This window comes from Phascolarctos cinereus, unplaced genomic scaffold (assembly GCF_003287225.1).
Source record: "Phascolarctos cinereus isolate Bilbo 61053 unplaced genomic scaffold, phaCin_HiC Scaffold_9;HRSCAF=440, whole genome shotgun sequence".
Classification (NCBI taxonomy): domain Eukaryota; kingdom Metazoa; phylum Chordata; class Mammalia; order Diprotodontia; family Phascolarctidae; genus Phascolarctos; species Phascolarctos cinereus.
In genome coordinates, this window is record NW_027556402.1 from 101,819,681 (window position 1) to 101,831,133 (window position 11,453).

Consider the following 11,453-nt stretch of genomic DNA (forward strand, 5'->3'; position numbering starts at 1 on the left):
GTTTGAATCCTCCTCAGATACCATGTGAACCTAGGCAAGTCATTAAACCTTTCTCAGATTTAGTTTTCTCATCTCTAAAATGTGCATAATAACACATGCCTCACAAGTCTATTGAGAGATTCAAGGGGATAACATGTAAAGTACTTCTCAAACCTTCAAGCACTATATTAAATGCTACCTATTACTATAAGCTCATACATAAATCAATAAAAAATTAAATAACGCTAAAACCTAGAAAGTAAAATTGAATGATGAATTCTTTATGAAATATACATATACACATACCACATGTAACACACACACATATACACAGCACCATGTGTATATTTATTTATTTTGGAGGCAACAATACAGGGCAACAAAAGGCCCATTAGGACTAAATTAATTTGCTTTTTTAAACTGAAAATGAGAATATGAGAATTTGGGTGAGTTATGTCCTTTAAAAGCTATGCTTCAAAAAGATAATCCAACAATAATATCAGGAAAACACTAATGTCTCTTCTCTTTATATCTTATTACATATCCCTTAGTCTTTTAAATTAATGTCCACTGAAACAAAAAAGTCAGTTTTAAAACCCCATGGAATTCTTCTTAACTTATGCCCCACTTACTTATTAGCTGCTGTGATTATTGCATTGACATGATTCTGGGTTATTATGCTTTCATATTTACTTAGTGCAGTAATTGAAATCTCAAGAATATATATAAGACACAAAAGCATTGCTTTTAAAACAAAAGAAAATGAACCCACCCTAGATATGAACTGTATTAATTGAATGTAAAATGCAGTTTTTTAATGATAGAAGAAGCTGGGATAAAGACTAAAACAAAGTTCTCTTTTTCATAATGTCATCTGATCATTGTTACATTTTAAAGAATCTACATTGGGATCAGTTATGTTTCTGTGGTAATTATTACCACTGAATTAATTATATATTTTAATTAGTTGTATGAGCCCTGATTTCTTATCTACCAAGTAGGAGTGGAGGGCATAATTTAATTTCTAACAATTTTTCACTTCACTGTTTTTTTCCCTAGGGTATTAAAAATTCTTTTCAACTCTGAGACATAAATTCTTGCATGTTTTTACTCACATATTACCCACACTGTGAGGAAGGAAAAAGAGGATACAAAGGGTAAATGCAGCTTGAAGATGCCAAAAAATAATGACCTCACTTTAACAATAGAACTTGGGGTTACAGAAGCTCAGACAAGCACCTCATTCCTTAGCTCATGCTTCCTCTCAAACCTTTTACAAGTAAGCTTGTTAGCAAATACAGATTATCATGTCATGACAATATTTAGGAGAGTGAAGGAGTGTAGAAGCCTAGAATTTGTTTAGAAAGGGTCTCAGAAATCATTCAGACTAATCTCACATATATTTGAAGAGCAAATTTGGGTACTGATGTATCAGCACGTATGAATGTTTCTTGTTTCAGGTTCCTGTCATCTGGTGGTAGAAGTTTTGTCTTCTGAGTTGGTTTTAACCCAATTGAACTGTCTGTTGTAATTACATCCCAATATGCTTAACATGTAGCAAAAAGATAAAGCAACTTATTTTGTTTTCAAACAGAAATGGAGAACTGAAATTACATTTACAGAAATAACTAAAAAGGATGTTCTGTTAGGGAGAAATGGGAGTACTATTTGCCTTGCCGTGTTTCTGATCAATAGGGCAAGCAGAGTATGCATTAGCCCACACCATTACACAAGTCAAGGGCAGTAAATCAGTGACAAAGAAAACAAAGATAAATCTGCTCAGCACAACAATTTCTGTGGGAGGAGCAAGAATTCCTGAGGCTAAAGTCTCTTAGGGGCAGGGCCGGCAACTACAAGGGCCATGGTGGTGCCGCTGGAATAGAGATTATTAGCAGTCCTTGGTGTTCTGTTTTCCTATCTTTGAAAGAGGAAAGTGTATCACTAAACTTTTCCTTTTTCAGTTGCTACAGTGACAGAGTAGCCTTGCAAGTGCTGGATAATGTATATGTATATGGCACATCTATATGTGTTTAAGTATATGTATGTCTGTGTCTATGTATGTGTAAATACACGTACACATATGTCTGCATCTATGTATGTGTAAGTATATGTACATGTATATGGGCACACATATACACATGTATGCATACCTAGGTGTGCACATGTATATATGTGTGTGTATGTGTAATTTAATTTTTTCAATTACCAAAGATCTTTCTCTCCTACCTCCTTATGTCCACTTTGAAAAAAAAGAAAGAAAAGCAACATCCTAAAATCGGTATGTAGATCGAAGCAGAACAAACTCCCACATTGACCATGTCCAAAAAGATATAGGCCTCATTCTCCACAGTGGGGGCTTCGCCTCTCTGTTAGGAAACGGACAGCGTGTTTCATCATCTACCCTGATCATGACTGGTCACTGCACGGATGACAGTCTGCACCTCTTGCAATTGCTGGTATTTATCCTGTTATTGTGCAAATTGTCCTCGTAGTCCTGCTCACTCCACACTGCACGAGTTATCTACACGTCTTCCCAGATTTCTCTGAGAATCTCCACATTTCTCATTCAACCAGACGACCTGGTACAAAGGCAAAGAAAATAGTAGGACAGTCTTTTTTTGGCCTCCTCCTAAGTAAGAGGGAAAAATCAATCCCTATATTTCATATGTCCAGCTGGTTGCCATACATTTGGAGTATAAACTGTATGATGGCAAGAGGAACTATAGTCTTACATCTCAATATATTAAAAAATTTTCTTTCTGCAGCTCTCCTAGCTTGCAAAACACTGCATGCTACAGAGGTGGTATCAACAGTAAAGTTGTAAGCCAAAAAATGGAAGAATTCAATTTTATGTTTATGACATTTTCAATGGCATTTATCTAAAATATTTCTTTCCTAATCTTCCCCATTTCCATATTAAGGTGGAAGGCACAACTATTTTCCCAGTTACCCAGGATCCCAAACTTGTGGTCAATCTTGACTCTTCATTTTCGTTCTCCTACATATACAATCTCCTGTTTCTACCTTCATATATATATATATATATATCTAGATATCTAGATATATATCTAGATATATATAATGTATGTATGTATGTATTTATGTTTTCTTCTCTCCATCAGCATAGCCACTTACCTAGTATGGGGTACTAGTACACTCTTATCTTGTCTAGACCACTGCAGTGACCTTCCAATTTGCCTGTCTGCCTTAAGTCTTTCCCCAATCCAAGCTATTTTTCACTCAGCTGCCAAAGTGATTTTCACAAAGTGCAGGTCTGACACGTTACCCTGTGCTCTCTCTCTTCCCCCCCCCCCCCCCCCCACTAAACTCTAGTGGCTTCCCATTGCCTCCAGGATCAAATACAAAATGATTGATATTTAAGCCTCTATATGACCTGGCCCCTTTTTCCTTTCTAATCTTTTTACCTTTTACCTTCCTCCCCTCCCCACCCTACTCTGGCAATCTAACTACCAAGGCTCACCTGCTATTCTTCACACAAGACACTCTCCTGTTTCCATCTCCTTTTTTGAAAATCTATGTTTATTCTGTACATATTTTGTTTTTATATAGTTCTTTTCATGTTGTCTCCCCTTTTAGACTGTGAGCTCCATGAGAGCAGAGACTTTTTGCCTTTTTTAAAAAATTGTATTTATTTTGGCCTGAAATTAATATATAAAGCAAGAATTTCCATAACATCATAGAATAGGAAAAAAAGATGATTGTATATGAAACTCAAAATCTATTATGTACAACTCGCTATTCCTTTTAAATATATAATGAAGTTATCATGTAACTCTTTTTTCTCCCTTTTTTCTTCTCTCCCTCCCACTCTCACCCTAGAGATGGCTACCATTAGATGCAAATATGTGTGTGTATATGTAAAACTATTCTATACATCTATCAATTTTTTTCTCTGGATGCAGATAGCACCTTCCTTCATACATCCTTTGTAGTTAATTTGGATATTTATAATAGTCAAAATGACTATTCGCTCAAAGCTGATCTTAAAACAATTTTGTTGTTACTGTATACTATGTTCTTCTTTTGCCTTTCTTGCATCCCCAGTGCTTAGCACAGTGGCTGGCATATAGTAGGAGCTTAAAAAAATTCTTGCTGATTGACTGGAGTGCCATCCCTCCTCACCTCTGTCTCTCAGGTTCCCTGGTTTCCTTCAAGACTCAGCTCCTATCCTACTTTCTGCACAAAGCCCTTTCTAGTCTGTTGGTCCACCTGCCAGTGTCTGCTCTTCAGAAATCACCTTCCCTCTGCTCTGTATACGTACTGTATGTACCCTGTGATTTATTTATTTTCTCCCCCATTAGAATAGCTCCTTGAGGGAAGGGACTGTTTTTGTCCTTCTTTTCATCTTCAGTAATTAGTATCATACCTACACATGGTAAGCTCAGTATAAATGCTTGTTGATTAAATATACAATGGGTGTTTAAAATGAACTGAAGTTTTATTTTTAGAAGGCACTTAAAATATAGCAAAGATATTTTACCTTAAATATCCATGTCAGGTAATGTTACTTTGATTACTAGAGCTTAAAGTTTTGCTTTATTTTTATTTTAAAAATTAGTGTTCAGCATTTTGGAAATAATACTTTTTTAATGTACAGAATTTATCTTGAAATACTTAAGTTTTTTTGAAAATGGCAATATGGTCTTTTAATATACTTTTACAATGATTTTAAAAACCAGAAATATGTTCTCTTATAAGTAATCTTCCCTAATAATCCTTACACTAAATTGGAGATTTCATTAGTGACTGCCAAAATACTAAGGATTCATTTTTCATATTTCAATAAGGCTAGTAATCTTATTAGGATGAACTTTGGATTATGTTAGAAGGCTAATGACTTTTCATTAAACACCTGGAAAAACCATATTAAATGAGAAAATTGTTACATACATTAGATTGTCACAGTGATCTACCCTCAGAAAAATGTGAGGCCTTCAGTTATTCAATGAATATCTTTTTCTCAATGCAGTTTACCATAATTTCATCCTGCAGCATTTTGTAGGAAAATACTTTTTTTTTTTAAAGAGCATCAGATGGAATGCAAGATCTGGGAGAAATTTCAAATACTATCATTTTATTATTTGCAGAATTATTGAGCTGTGAGAAACCTTAGAGTTCATATAATCTAACTCTTTCATTGACAAGTGAAGAGTCTGAGGCCAAAGGGTCAAGGTTACTTAGCTTCTAAGTGGCCATATTGGGTGTAGAACCCAAGGTGCCTAATTCCTCTTCCTATGCTCATTCTACTAGACCCCACCACTTAATCTATAAAACATGAATTTCAAAGTACTCCACAGGACTGAGGAGCAAAACAATTTTGGAACAAAGGGAAAGCAACACTAAAAATAATGAGTTGGTGGAACAGATAATAGCACAATTTGACTGGAATACAAACCACATGAAGTAATATGAGCTAAGAAGAGAAAGTTAGGCTGAAGGATCATAGAGGGCCTTAAATGCCAAGGTAAGGAATTAATATTTTATCCTATCAGCTATCCTGTATAAATAAGAATCTCAGGGCAGGAATTTCTGGTTGAAGATAAGTGGGTGGGATGAAATATTGTGCCAAGTAAATTTAAAAACCAATATGAGGTATTATAACATCCAAAAGTTATGTTAAACCAGAGATTCTTAACCTATTTTGTGTTATGAATCCTTTTGGTAGTCTGGTGAAACTTATGGACCCCTCCTTAGAATAGTGATTTAACTAAAAAAAATTAATAAATGAAGGAAATGTTAAATATTAGTTATAAGTAGTAAAAATGAAGATGTGATTTTTTTCAGTTACTTGGCCCCTTTCCCTAAACTTTGAATTAAAACTGTATAAAATAGGAAGATCCTAGGGGGAAAAAGACAGTAGTGATCAGCATCCTTTTGCTATGAGATGATTTTAAGACTAGTCTAAAGGGATGTTAGAGAACATTAAATCCAATCCCTACTCCTACATCTGGGAAACCTGAGGCTCATAGAAGTGACCTGACATCCTGAAGGCTGCTCAAGGGGCCACTGACAAAGATCAGGACTAGAGACGTTCTTTTCCTTACGTTCTGTGACCTCGAATGAGTACTAGAATACTGACCCCCAAGAACACACAGGGAGTCCTGCGTGGGGTGCAAATAACAAATTGTATCAGCTTAGGGAGGACTTCATCCTTGACATGTTCAGGGCCTCCTGCATACTCTGGGTCCAGTGTGTCTAGAAAATATGGCAACTCAAGAAGACAAGTTCAGGGGTCCCTTTAACAATATGAACTTCCACACAAAAAAAGCGAAAATTCCTTGAGGAAATACTGAAGAAAATAGCACTGAAATAAACATTCAAGTAGTTTTCTATCACTAACCACTGCCCCAAACCAAAATATCACAAGGATTTTTGAAAATAAAGGGAAATTCAGTAGTAGTGGAACTCACTAGTCTAGTTCAGATAAAAAATTCCATGAAAGTCTGACTTGAACAGTTTTCACTCTTTTCCCTAGACTTTGGTATTATTTTAATAAAACATTCATCATACTAGTCTTAAAGAGAAATTCTCTGAGCTTGTGAATAGTTACACTGACACCCACTGGTCAAACTTGAAAAGACAACAGGAAAAGGTGGTTTGAGATCCCAGAATATCAGAGCTGGTGGGGAGGTGGGGTGGGGGAAACATCTCCAGTCGTTTTGATCTATATCTTGCCACTGGACTCAGATAGCTCTGGAAGAGAGAGTGAGGCTGATGACTTTACACTGCCATTTCTCACTTCAATCCATTTCACTTGCAACTCATGGCATCACCTTCCTGTTGTCATCGTTTTCTTAGAGAATGAAGGACAAACGACCATCAGAGCTGAGACAGCGAGGCCAGCTACTCCAACCTGTACCTGGGAATCAAGAATTCCTTCTACAAAACACTCCAATGGTAGTTGTCTACCCTTTGCGTATGATGCAGAAAGGAGGAACTCATCACCTTAGAAGGCAGTCCATTCCTCTTTTTAATAGTATTAGTTGTTAGGAAGGTCCATTTTTTTTGTTTGCTTTTGTTTTTAAAGCCTAAATTTGTCTTTATGAAACCTCTACTTACTACTACTAGCTTTACTCTCTACAGCTAAACAGAACAAATCCAATCCCTTTTCTACAGGGAAAATCCTTCAAATACTTGAGGATAACCATCTTGTCCCTCTTAAATTTTCTCCTCAGCTGGCCAAACATACTCTGTTCAACAGATACTCATATGGCATGTATTCAAAGCCCTTCACCATTTTTGGCTGCCCTCCTCTGTGCACTCTCCGGCTTATTAATGACCTTTTTGAAATGGGTCGTCTAGGACTATCCATAATACTCCAAAAATAGTATTGACAGTGCATAATAGAGCAAGACTCTCAACTCCTTATTCTTGGGTGTCATGCCTTGCTTAGTTCAGGTTAAGATCACGTTCACTTTCTTGACTACTGTCTTATACTTTTTATTTATCTCGAGCTTGCAGTCCACTAAAATTACCAGCTCTTTTTCAGATAAATTGCCAACCCTGCCTTCCTAATGAAGTTGACTTTTTGAACCTGTGCAAGATTTATGTCTATCTTTGTTAAACTTCTTTTCATTATATTTAACCCAATGTTTTAGACTATCAAGACCTTTCTCAATTTTAAGTCTGTCATGCCATGGCTAAGCTATTCCTCCTAACACTGCTAAAGGAAAAAATATAGCAAGAAAGGACAACTACTATATCAACCAATGTAGATTAAGGCAATGTTTATATTTTCATCCACAGGATTATAGGATCATGGACTTAGAGGTGAAAGTTACTTCAGAGGTCATCTTGTCTAACTGGGGGTCAGATACAGGTAGTGGGACAGGATTTGTACTCAGAGCCTCTGCCTTAATTTAACATTCTTTTCACTGTTCCATGTTGCCTCTAGTTAAATGTTACCCTGCACTGATACAGCATTTTAGGCTGCTTTCCTCACAATCCTGTGGGTTAAGTGGTGCAAGTATTAATATTCTTGTTTACTGATGATAAATCTGAGTCTTAGATAGGTAGGCACTTGCACACAGTCACACAGCTAGTAAATTCCTAACTAGCATCACAACCCGGATTTGAGAATTCCAGGCATGTGAGTCAGTGAAAATACCTGGAGTTGGGAGATGGAATGTCTTGGTAGAGGAACAAACAGCAAAGAAGCCACTGGATTGTAGAATGTATGGAGGAGAGCCGGAAATAAGAAGACTGGAAAGCTGTTAGGAAGTAAGGTTATAAAAGGCTTCAAGTAAGCATACTTGTGTCATAGGCCCAGTTTTGATACCTACTAGCTGTGTGACCTTGGACGTGCCTTTCCTCCTCTGCTAAAAAAAGGGGGGGGGGAAGAAGGGACATGGAATTGGACATCAAGGGACAACAGCTGGATGAGAGCAGACCCATACTGAGCACCAAGAATGTAAAGTCCTGGGTCTCTAGGAAGATGGAGAAAGCAGCTCAAACCCCACCTTTTACAAGAGATCTTTTCTAGTCTCCACCCTCCAATGCTAGTACTTCCCCTTCCAGACTGCCTTCCACTTATATTGTGTATCTGTTCTGTGTATAAAGTTAAATGCATGTTGTCTCCTTTGGCAGAATGGAACCTCTTTGAAGGCAGAGATCACCATTCTTTATTCCCAGGACTTGGCACAATGCCTGGCACATAGTAAAGGCTTAATAAATGATTACTGAACCACAAAGGGATCTATGTCGGAGCACAGCTGAATCTTGAAGAATGTGGTAGTACTTCAGAATCCTAAGAATCATAGAGGTAAAAGCGACTTTGTTTTCTATTTAGTCAAGGGTTACAGGTTTTCTTGCTAATGTTCCACTTCCAATTCTACCCCATCTCTTTCTTGTCTGCACTGGATCTCTGATCCATTTTCCTCCTTTCTTTCTTTTTCCCTCTTTTCACTTATGGTTTGTAAATAGAAAGAGGAGCTATGAGGATCCTCTAAAATTCCTTGGAAGGGTACACAAAACCAAAGGTTCCCCTGTATCTGAAAAATTACAAAGAGTGTAATGATTAAAACAAAAGAAATGAACCTCAGTGAATGGAGTATTTGCAGACACAGAAGAAGCAGACAGTCATTATGCCACTGATAGACTCTCTATGACGTCTCATTCCTTCTTTTCCCCTTTATACCAAGATAGCTAAGAGGGCAGGAAAAGAGAGAAGGCCTTAGAAGAGAGGGGCACAGAGGTGTGCAAATGGGATAGAAACAAAGTGGGGGACAAGGAAAGTAGAGAAAGCAAGGTGAATCAAGAGAATATTTTACTACAAGGTAGGTATTAAACCAAATGACTCTGTTAAATCAAATCTCAATAGTTCAAAGTTCTGATTTTACCTGCATACTCCCACCATTTGCAAACCATTAAAACCTGCAGACAACGAAAAAATAAAAAAGCATCATCAGGTGGACAAACATCTGATAAATTTCTCTGAACATGACCAGGTTGGTCCTCAGTTGACAAACACAGTTCACCTCTGGTCAGTAGTCCGAGCTTTACCAGTCTGGTTGAACCTGCCAATGCTTGTGCTCCACTGGCATGGATTTTGAAAAACCAGCAATAACTCCACACCATAATGGCTCTAGTACATACTGTGTGACATGGGGTAAGTCACTTAATCTGTTTGGACCTCAGTCTTCTTAAATATGAAAGGTAGGGATTAGACTAATTGACATCTTAGATCCCTTCCACTTCTTGTATGATCCTATGACTTCAATAAATGGGAATATTTCATTATTTTTTTTGAACAGGATTTCCCCCTCAAAATTAAGGAGGTAGGGAAGGTCATTGCAAGGAATGATATAACATTGAAACTAGAGAGGATGTTAGAAAGGCTATGTCATGTTGATGCTTAAGGTCACAAAGGAATTAAGTTGTAAAAGCAAGATTTAAACTGAGGTCTTCAGCACAATTCTACAATGTCATCTCTTAATGGCAAACACTAGCTTGCACTTAGGTATCATTGTTCTTTTTGTTCCACCTATTTTGGCAATTATTAGACTCCATAAACATCTGGTTTACTTTATTATAGCTTAGGTAGGTTAAGAAAAAGGAGAGGGCATAATTGCAACAGAGACAATAGGTAAATGAAGAGAGAGGGAAGGGGTCTACTGAAAAGTAGCTGGGAGATGGAAGTTCATGGGAGGGGTCTTGCTAACTTGCTGGGTCATAAAATTAAGAGATCTGCATCTCCATTTGTCAGAACCTCTCCTCTCCTCCTCAAGTTTTCAAAGATCACTAATGGCAGTTTATTAGTCATATATGACCTCTAAGGCCTCTTCCTCATCTAAATCCATACAAAGGTCTTACAAACTCAGTCTATCCTCACTTTACAAATGGCGAAACTGAGGTCCAGAGAAATGAAACTATTTGTCAACAGTCATGTAAGAAATAAGAAATACAATATCTGACTCCAAATTTCAGGGTTGTCTGCTCTACCTCCACTTTAATTTCCCTCCTATAGCAGAGTCATAACTTTCTCACAGTCCAGGGATTTGATCCTGTTTGAAACCACTGTTCCACTGCAATCAGGTTTATAGGATCACAGGATTGGGAGACAAGAATGTTGGAAATCACTTAGCCCAATCCCCAAATTTTAAATATAAAAAAAAAAGAAACTCAGGCCAGAAAGAGAAAAGGTGTCTTCCATGGTGGCACTTCAGGGAACCAGGAACCCTCTGACTACAACTCTAGGGCTACCACAACATGAGATAAGTTTCTCTCTCCTGCAAAAGGGGCCAAACTCTGAGGCAAACACGCGCTCCTCCTACCCCCCTCACCGCTGGCCATTTATTAAGACTAGGATGCAGGCAAAGGTTAATGTCTAATTTTGAAAAACATGGCGCTTTCTGAAGTAACATTATACCCATTTTACAAATGAGGAAACTAGGCACCGAAAGAGCTAATGTTGTACCAAGAAATCAGCGAGTGAGACCCAGACATAATTTAAGATGTGGATTTATTAGTGCGGGGGTATGCACATCCAAATCAAGCAGCCCCCATCAGGGGTCGAGCTAGGGTTCACATAGAAAAGAGCATGGGAAAGAAATGCGAGGAACACTGATGAGGTAATCCAAAGATGCAGGTGTCTTTGGGGGCTATGGATGGGAAAGTACAGGGAGTATACAGGACAGGGAAGGGGATGGATCTTTGAAGTGTGGCAAGAGGAAGAGTTCTTGGGCTGGTCAAGGACACCCCTCTCCCTCTGTCTTGACATGAGAATGCTCTGCAACAAGGGAAAGCTTTCTCACAACACAGGAACTTACCGAGGAATTGGGAGGCTTCCAGAGACATGATCTGAGGGCTGGGGCCTGAGCAGCCCAGCTCTGTGTAGCTGTACCAGGGAGAGAGATAAGGGTCATGCTGAGGCCCATGCATGAATAACTGCTAGGCACAGTGTCCTTGAGCTGGGGAATAGTTGTTAGAGACAGTGTTTCTGAGACTAGGGAGAA